Raw genomic sequence first — 8,221 nt, 5'->3', positions numbered from 1 at the left:
ACCACTGAGCTACATCCCTAACCCTAAAAGATGAAGTCTCTTGTGCCATGTCACTGTGGCATTTCTATTAGGCTGGACTCACCCTAATGAAAAGGAGCTCTCACCCTCACAAACAAGCTTGTCCTTTGGTGACTCAGCTTTGCCCAAGCCCCTTCCAGTGTGTTGTATGTCTGATGTGGCCTAGCATCTAGAGGCTGTGATTGATCTCCCCTGAAATTCCTTCTTCTCTAGGCTTAGCACCTCCAGCAACTTCAGCTAATCTATAAGAACCAGGCTTCTAGATGCTTCCCCACTCCAGTCATTCAGGCCATCCTCTGTGCCTGACTCAGAGCTTTTCTGGGACACAGATGTCACTGTGATAGAATTCCTGCCCTATGGTTTCCTTGTGTGGTGACAACAGACATGAATCTCAGGGCATAGGGAAAGCATGCAGTCAAGTAAGATGGATGGATGGATGGTGTGTGTATGTGTGTGTGTGTGTGTGTGTGTGTGTGTGTGTGTGTGTGTGTGTGTGTGTAAGTTATAAGGATAAACTGAAAGCCAGGCACTGGTGGCTCACGCCTGTAATCCTAACTACTCAGGAGGCTGAGATCTGAGGATCTTGGTTCAAAGCCAGCCCAGGCAGGAGAGTCCATGAGACTCTTATTGCCAATAAACCACTAGAAATCTGGAAGTGGTGCTGTGGCTCAAGCAGTAGAGCACTTGCCTTGAGCTGAAGAGCTGAGGGACAGGGCCTAGGCCTAGAGTTCAAGCCCCACAACTGACAAAAAAATTAAAAAGAATAAACTGACTTGAATTTCCCATGAATGGTAAATTTAGAGCTCAAACTGACAATGATAGCCACACATGTGGGAGGCCAATGGCATGTTGCTCTTCAGCAGTGATGTTAGTATCTCCATTGAACAGAGTCTGTGTGTCATGCAGCTCGCCTCACACATCTGGACCCAATTACACCATCCCTTCCTTGTAACTCTGTGATCCGCCCAGAGCCTGGCACAGGTGTGTGGTGTTACCCAGGAAAGAGGGAAAGGAATGGCCCGAGGGCTGGGGGGAGAGAGCACCAACCACAGAGAATTGGCCACAGAGAAGTAGCCAAAGCCTAAGAGCCAGACTTTGGTCATGCAATTTATTATACTAAGAGTATAGATTATTTTTTGATGTTGAGACATTGTGACCTTTTGTTTGATGTAGGTGGCCACTAAATGAACTGTTTTCTTTTCTTTTTTTTTTGGTCAGTCATGGAGCTTGAACTCAGGGTGTGGACAGTGTCTCTGAGCTTTTTCACTCAAGGCTAGCACTCTACCACTTTGAACCACAGCTCCACTTCTGGTTTTCTGATGGTTAATTGTAAGTAGGAGTTTCATAGACTTTCCTGCCTGGACTGGCTTTGAACTGTGATCCTCAGATCTCAGCCTCTTAAGTAGCTAGGATTACAGGCTTGAAACTGTTTTCTGTTTTTTTGTTTGTTTGTTTGTTTTTGGTTGTGGAGCTTGAACTCTGGGCCTGGGTGCTTCAGCTCTTCAGCTCAAGGCTAGCACTCTACTACGTGAGCCACAGCGCCACTTCCGGTTTTCTGGTGGTTTATTGGAGATAAGAGTCTCATGGACTTTCTTGCCCAGGTTGGCTTTGAACAGTGATCCTCAGATCTCAGCCTCCTTAGTAGCTAGGATTACAGGTGTGAGCCACTAGCATTCAGCCTTGAAATTTTTTTCTGAAAGACAGTTGCTATAGAAACCGATAGACTTCTCAAATAACATTTCCATTATACTAATGACTTTTGCAGACTCAATAAAAAAGTTCTTTTTACATAAAAAGAATTTTCTTTTTTTTATTGTGAAAATACTGTACCGAGGGATTACAATTACATGGGCAAGGTAATGAGTACATTTCTTATCAAGCATTGTTGCCTCCTCCTTTATAAACAGTATTTTCTTTTTTTTGTTTTTCTTTTTTTTATATTTATTTATTTATTTTCACATCCCTTCCCTACCTCCCCCCTCCCCCCCAGTCCGCACCCCCCCCCCCCCCCCCCACCAACATTGTAAAGCTCGATCTCGACATGACCTTGTACTTCTCATTGTTGCAACAGGTCCACCTGTATCCTTAAACGACTTGTTTTTCCCCATCTCCTCCACAAGTTATACTGACATCAAATATAGTGAAAGCAGTAAAGCTCGATTTCGACTTGACCTTGTACTTCTCATTGTTGCAACAGGTCCACCTGTATCCTTAAACGACTTGTTTTTCCCCATCTCCTCCACAAGTTATACTGACATCAAATATAGTGAAAGCAGGGGTTATACTGTGGGGGAGGGACATACAAAGTAACAAAGAGATAATCTTATAAATGCGTTAGAAACAAATGCATGAAATAAAAAAGCATTAAAATACATATCTAAGGGTTCATTTTCCTAACATCACATTATCTGACCTTTTGCGCTTGACTCATACATATACTAGATGTTGCAAATAAGGGAAACCATGGGACCTATGTTTCTTTGGGCCTAGCTTATTTCACTTAATATAATTTTTTCCAAGTTTTTCCATTTCCTAACAAATGGGGCAGTGTCATTCTTTCTGATGGAGGAATAGAATTCCATTGTGTATATATACCACATATTCTTGATCCATTCATCTCCTGAGGGGCATCCGGGTTGGTTCCATATCTTAGCTATGGTAAATAATGCTGCAATAAACATAGTTGTGCTGGTAGCTTTAGTGTGGTCTTGTTTGTAAACATTTGGGTAAATGCCCAAAAGTGGGATTGAGGGGTCATAGGGGAGCTCTATGTGAAGTCTTTTCAGGAACCTCCATACTGCTTTCCAAAGTGATTGAACAAGTTTACACTCCCACCAACAATGAAGTAAGGTTCCCTTCTGTCCACATCTCCTCCAGCATCTGTTGTTGTTAGAGTTCTTGATTATAGCCATTCTAACTGGGGTAAGGTGGTATCTCAATGTTGTTTTGATTTGCATTTCTTTTATGGCTAGGGAGGTTGAGCATTTCTTCATGTGTCTATTGGCCATCCTTCTTTCTTCTTCAGAGAAGTTTCTCTTCAAGTCTTTAGCCCACTTATTTATTGGGCAGTTGTTTCTTTGAGAATTTGTTGTTGGGGGATTTAATTTTTTGAGTATATTTTAGATATGAGACCCTTGTCCGTTGTATGGCTAGTGAAGATCTTCTCCCAGTCTGTGGGCTTTCTATTGATCTTGTTAGCTATGTCCTTTGCCATGCAGAAGCTCTGCAACTTCATGCAATCCCATTTGTCCAACCTTTCTTTGATTTGTTGTGTTTCCGGGTCTCTATTCAGAAAATTTCGGCCAGAGCCAAGGAGACCTAGGGTTTCTCCTATTCCATCCTTAAACAGTATTTTCTTGATACTGAATTACTCCTTAACTTCCGTTCATAAATAACAATTGCAGCCCAGAATCTTTTTTTTTTTTTTTTTGTCGGTTGTGGGCTTGAAATCTGGGCTTGGGCACTGTCCCGGTGCTCTTCAGCTCAAGGCGAGCGCTCTACCGCTTGAGCCACAACACCACTTCCGGTTTTCTAGTGGTTTATTGGAGATAAGAGTCTCATGGAGTTTCCTGCCTGAGCTGGCTTTGAACTGTGATCCTCAGATCTCAGCCTCCTGCGTAGCTAGTATTACAGGCGTGAGCCCCCCGGTGCCAGGCAAAGCCCAGAATCTTTATCCCTTGTAATTCTGAGACTATTAGCTATCTCTATTCTTGACTAAGTTAGGAATAAGTATGCTGCCTGTCATTAGTCTGAACGATGGCAAAGATCAGGAACAGGATTTGCAAGCAGCAGACTGCCTTGGACACCAAGTAATCATAAAGGAGACACACTGCAGTTCTGATCAGAGTCCTTAGGTCCCTTTGTTGTAGGTAGATCCAGTTGTGGGAACAGAGAAGCTACCACTTAAAAGTCCGAATTTGGAGTCTTTTTGGGAGTGCTAGTGGGCGCGGGCGGCAGGGGGACTCCAGTCACAAAACCCTACTGCCCTGAATACAACTAACACATGGTTTATATGGCCAAAAATCACAAAAGGTGCATGAAATTAATCTTAACAAAGTAGAATGCAAATCAGATGTGAACACAATCAAAGTAAATAAAAAACCAGTGAGCACTCAAATGTAAACAAAGATGTTAAATATAGGCCAAAACAAATCAAATGTGGACGCAATCAAGGGAAACCAAGAATCAATCATCTAAGAGTCTCCTTACTTCACTTTCAGGGTTAATATGAAAAGATCTTGCAAGACAAAACCATGTAGTTGGGTGTTACAGGTTTCACTGGTCAGTACTTGCTATGGACAAGGGAAGCTTCTATATTCAAAAAGACCAGGGAAAACAGAACCAAAAAAATTTCCCAAATCTAGACAGGGCAATTCTCAGTCCTTGTGGGGACTGAAAGCCCACACTTACCCTCTATGGTAGCATGGTCTGTGCTAGTTCGCTGATTCATCCTTAGCTCCTCAAAGGGAATCAACAAAAAAGTAAGTCCTCAGTAAGTAGTTATGAATGGATCCATATCTCTTTCTGCTCTATGTAGTCAACTGCTGACTATATTGGAAGCATTTTGACATCTCTGCCTAGCTAATTCTTCTCTCAGATTATTTTCTCTCCATGAATCCTAAAACCCTTGGAAATCTCAGCCACATGGACCAGAGACAAAAGGCCACATCAGTCAGCTTTTCAGGACAAGACTGAAGATAGCATACAAATATGACCTGTAGTTGCATAGTGATGTATCAGTGCAGGAAGAGCAGGAATGCTCAGGCCACCACATGACCCTGAACTGAAGATGGATAGGGTTTTTTTTTTTTTTATGATATATGATTTTTGTGAGTATGTGCCGGTCCTGGGGCTTGAACTCAGGGTTTTGGTGCTTTTTTTGCTTAAGGCTGGAGCTCTACCACTTGAGCCACATCTCCACTTCTGGCATTTTTGGTGGTTAATTGGAGATAAGAGTGTCATGGAGTTCTCCTGCCTGGTCTGGATTTGAGTTGTGATCCTCAGATCTCAGCTTCCTGAGTAGCTAGGATTACAGGCATGAGCCACTATTGCTCAACTGATACACAATTTTTATCAGAAAGTTTTACAAAAGTACCTGGTTTACACTGGAGCCTCAGTGAAAATTTCTTTGATGAATGACTGCATTGATGTACACAACAGACTCAGGCCAGCAGCTCAGAGTCCCTACTTATGTCCCTAATACACCTGGGCTTTCCCTGACCACAGGTTTCATGGCATATCACCTTCTTATATTGTTTTTACTTTCCCTTGCATTAGCCTAAGATTAGATTCCTTATTTTTAAAAAGCGATTTATTTTTATCGAACTATCACCCTTTCATACTCCTATAAGAACTTATCGATTCTTTCCTGCACTTACTCATTTCTTTGTAAAAATGTCATGGTTCCTATAAGCTATGTTTTAGGCTAGCCTCCACAAACAAAATGTTAAAGGCTAAGTTTACCAATACACAGCAAAGGATTAGAACACAAAAATGAAATATGATAATAGACACAGAAACTATGAGAGTCTAGGGAGAGTTGGTTTAATAAAATTACATGGGTATATTACTAAACACAGCTTTCCTCATTCTTCAATAAAATAGATTAAACTCATAATCCGCCTTTGACCACAGCATTACCTGGAGAGTTATGTAATTATACCAGTTGGATTGGGCTGCCATACAAAAATAACTTAGACTGAGTAGTTAAAATAACAGAAATGTATTGTCTCACAGTGTGGGGACCAGAAGGGCCTACTGTTTTTAGTGTTGGTTCCTCCTGAGGATTTCAGAGGAGCCTTGGCTCCTTGCTTTGTAAATGGTCATCTTCTCCCTATGTCCCTTTGCATTCCTTTTCTCCATGTATATCATTGTGTCTAAAATTTCTCATTTCATATGGCACCATCATACTAATTAAGGTCCATTCTAATGGCTTAATCTTACTTTAATTGACTCTATAAAGACCCTCTGTCGCAAATAATGTTCCATTTTGACATTCTGGATTACAATGAGATTCTTTCTAAAAAAGATGAATGAATGAATAAAGCATTAGCACTTCAACATATGAATTTGGAAAATCACAATTAACCCATTACTGTAGTAAAAGTCTGTTTTTAAAAAAGTTTTGAGGAAGTGGCACTGTGGCTCAAATGGTAGAGCGCAAGCCTTGAGCTGAAGAGCTGAGGGACAACGCCCAGGCCCAGAGTTCAAGCTCCACAACCAAAACAACAACAACAAAGTTTTGAGCACCATAAAGTTCAGCCATGGACCACGATCAAGCTCTTGTTTGATCAATGTTAAAAGAATGTTTCTGAGTGAGGACCCCAAAATGGACCAACAGAGGCAGAGCCTTCTTTAAGTGGAGAGGTCCATAACTGAGGTCCTCACCAACAGTCTGAATCTCTGAACTCTATAGATAGGTCAAGTACCATATCCCATGGCTGTCAGTCATTCATCCTAGATCAAGAATTGAACTTATAAAGGAAGGCATTATTTGTTTTATTTTTCCTGAGGATAATTCCAAAGGACCAGGAACTACAATAGCTGCTACAATGAGTAGAGAAATTCCTAAGTGCCTGTTCTTGCTTGCTATGGTGGAGCCATCTCTTTGTCTTGGTCCATGAATTGACTATATAAATGTGATTCTGAGATCTTTCAACATATGTACAACAGAACAGATAGATAGGTTCCTCTGTCTGTAATATAAGGAATCTCTATCCAGTCTGCTCTCTGTGTAAGTCAGATGACCCCACCTGTTCTTTTGCTTCAGTCTTTCTAGTCCTACATCAGTGGGATCTGAATGGTGTTTTCTGTGTAAGGACTGCCCTTCACCAAAAATGACATCATCTATAGGCCTACCTCTGCTGGCCTCTGAGCCAATCATACTTGACCGATTGTCCATGAGTGAGACTTTAGATATTTTTAATAGAAATTTAATCTCAGATGTTATGCTTTTCAGCTGCCAAAATTCTTCAGTGGTGCATTCCTTTCTTTCTATACATTCTCAACCCAGCCTATCACCTTTTCTGGTTAAAAAAAGTGTATAGTCTCAGAACCACTATGGCAAGTGGTTGCTTTGTCTGGGTTTCTGTTCTTGATGCCTAGCAATATATCAACCGTTTGGTCAGATAAGTGAATGGCTACACTAGCCCTTTAGAAAGTTTTGTAACAATATGTGGACTCAGTGTTTGTAGTTTCTCCTAACTTTCTTTTTGACTGTGTTAATGTTCATATCTCCTATACAACTTTCCTTTTGTCAAAACTTGACATACGATGTGAGTGCTTTATGCCTTGAAATGTTTCTTAGAGACCACATAGTCCAATTATACAAGAAAAACATAAAAACAAGCCAGAAATTGCCAGTATTGAAAAACCCACTATTTTTATTTGCAACAAAACATTTGAAAAGGTCCTAGTGTGCAATTTATATTCAATGAAACAATGTGAGACAAGCAGCTATAAATGTGATATGTATTTCACAAAGGTTCAATTTGGAAAACAATTGCCATAAGCCTTGTAGTATTAGAAGTAAGAAGGATTATTAGGATTAGGATTATGTATATTCTTCAAATGCTGAATCATCTTTCACAGGCTTTGAGCATATTGTTCATCCATACATTGGTTTTCCGATGTTTGGATTATTCCAGGGCTGAATACTTTTTCTGTTACTGGATGAAAGCACTGTTGGTGACACTAGGGAAACGTGAAGCTCACACAGGGAGAACTTATATTTACCTTCAATGTGTTCTGACATAGTTTTGAAAAATACCTTTATTATCTTTAGGCAGTTGTAAAAAGGAGTTGCTATTTGACAAAGCAGTTTATGCACACAGTGCATCTTGATCTATGTCACCCCTTCCAACATTCTCACCCATCCTTCCCAACCCACTTCTTTCCTCACATTGAATGTTTTTACTACCTTCTCTGCTACTTGTCCTCTTTATTTGTCTACACCTCCCTCTCCCATCAATCCCACTCAAGTATACATTTCCTGGTGTTTATTTTTTTTATTGTATTCACCTGCCAATATAGATTATTCTATTTTTCAAACTTAATTCAATCACAAAGCATTAAAATTTGTTTCTCTGTGAAGTCATGTGCTAGATTAAGCTTACTTCCTCTAGTTCAGTGATAGCAAAAATGTGATGTGTGTAACTACACTCCTGCACTTGGATGGGAGTCCTCTTCCTTTCTTTCTGTTGCT

Source organism: Dipodomys spectabilis, unplaced genomic scaffold (genome assembly GCF_019054845.1).
Source record: "Dipodomys spectabilis isolate Male_0828 unplaced genomic scaffold, ASM1905484v1 ptg000002l, whole genome shotgun sequence".
Taxonomy (NCBI): domain Eukaryota; kingdom Metazoa; phylum Chordata; class Mammalia; order Rodentia; family Heteromyidae; genus Dipodomys; species Dipodomys spectabilis.
Note: the sequence above shows the minus strand (reverse complement) of the source record.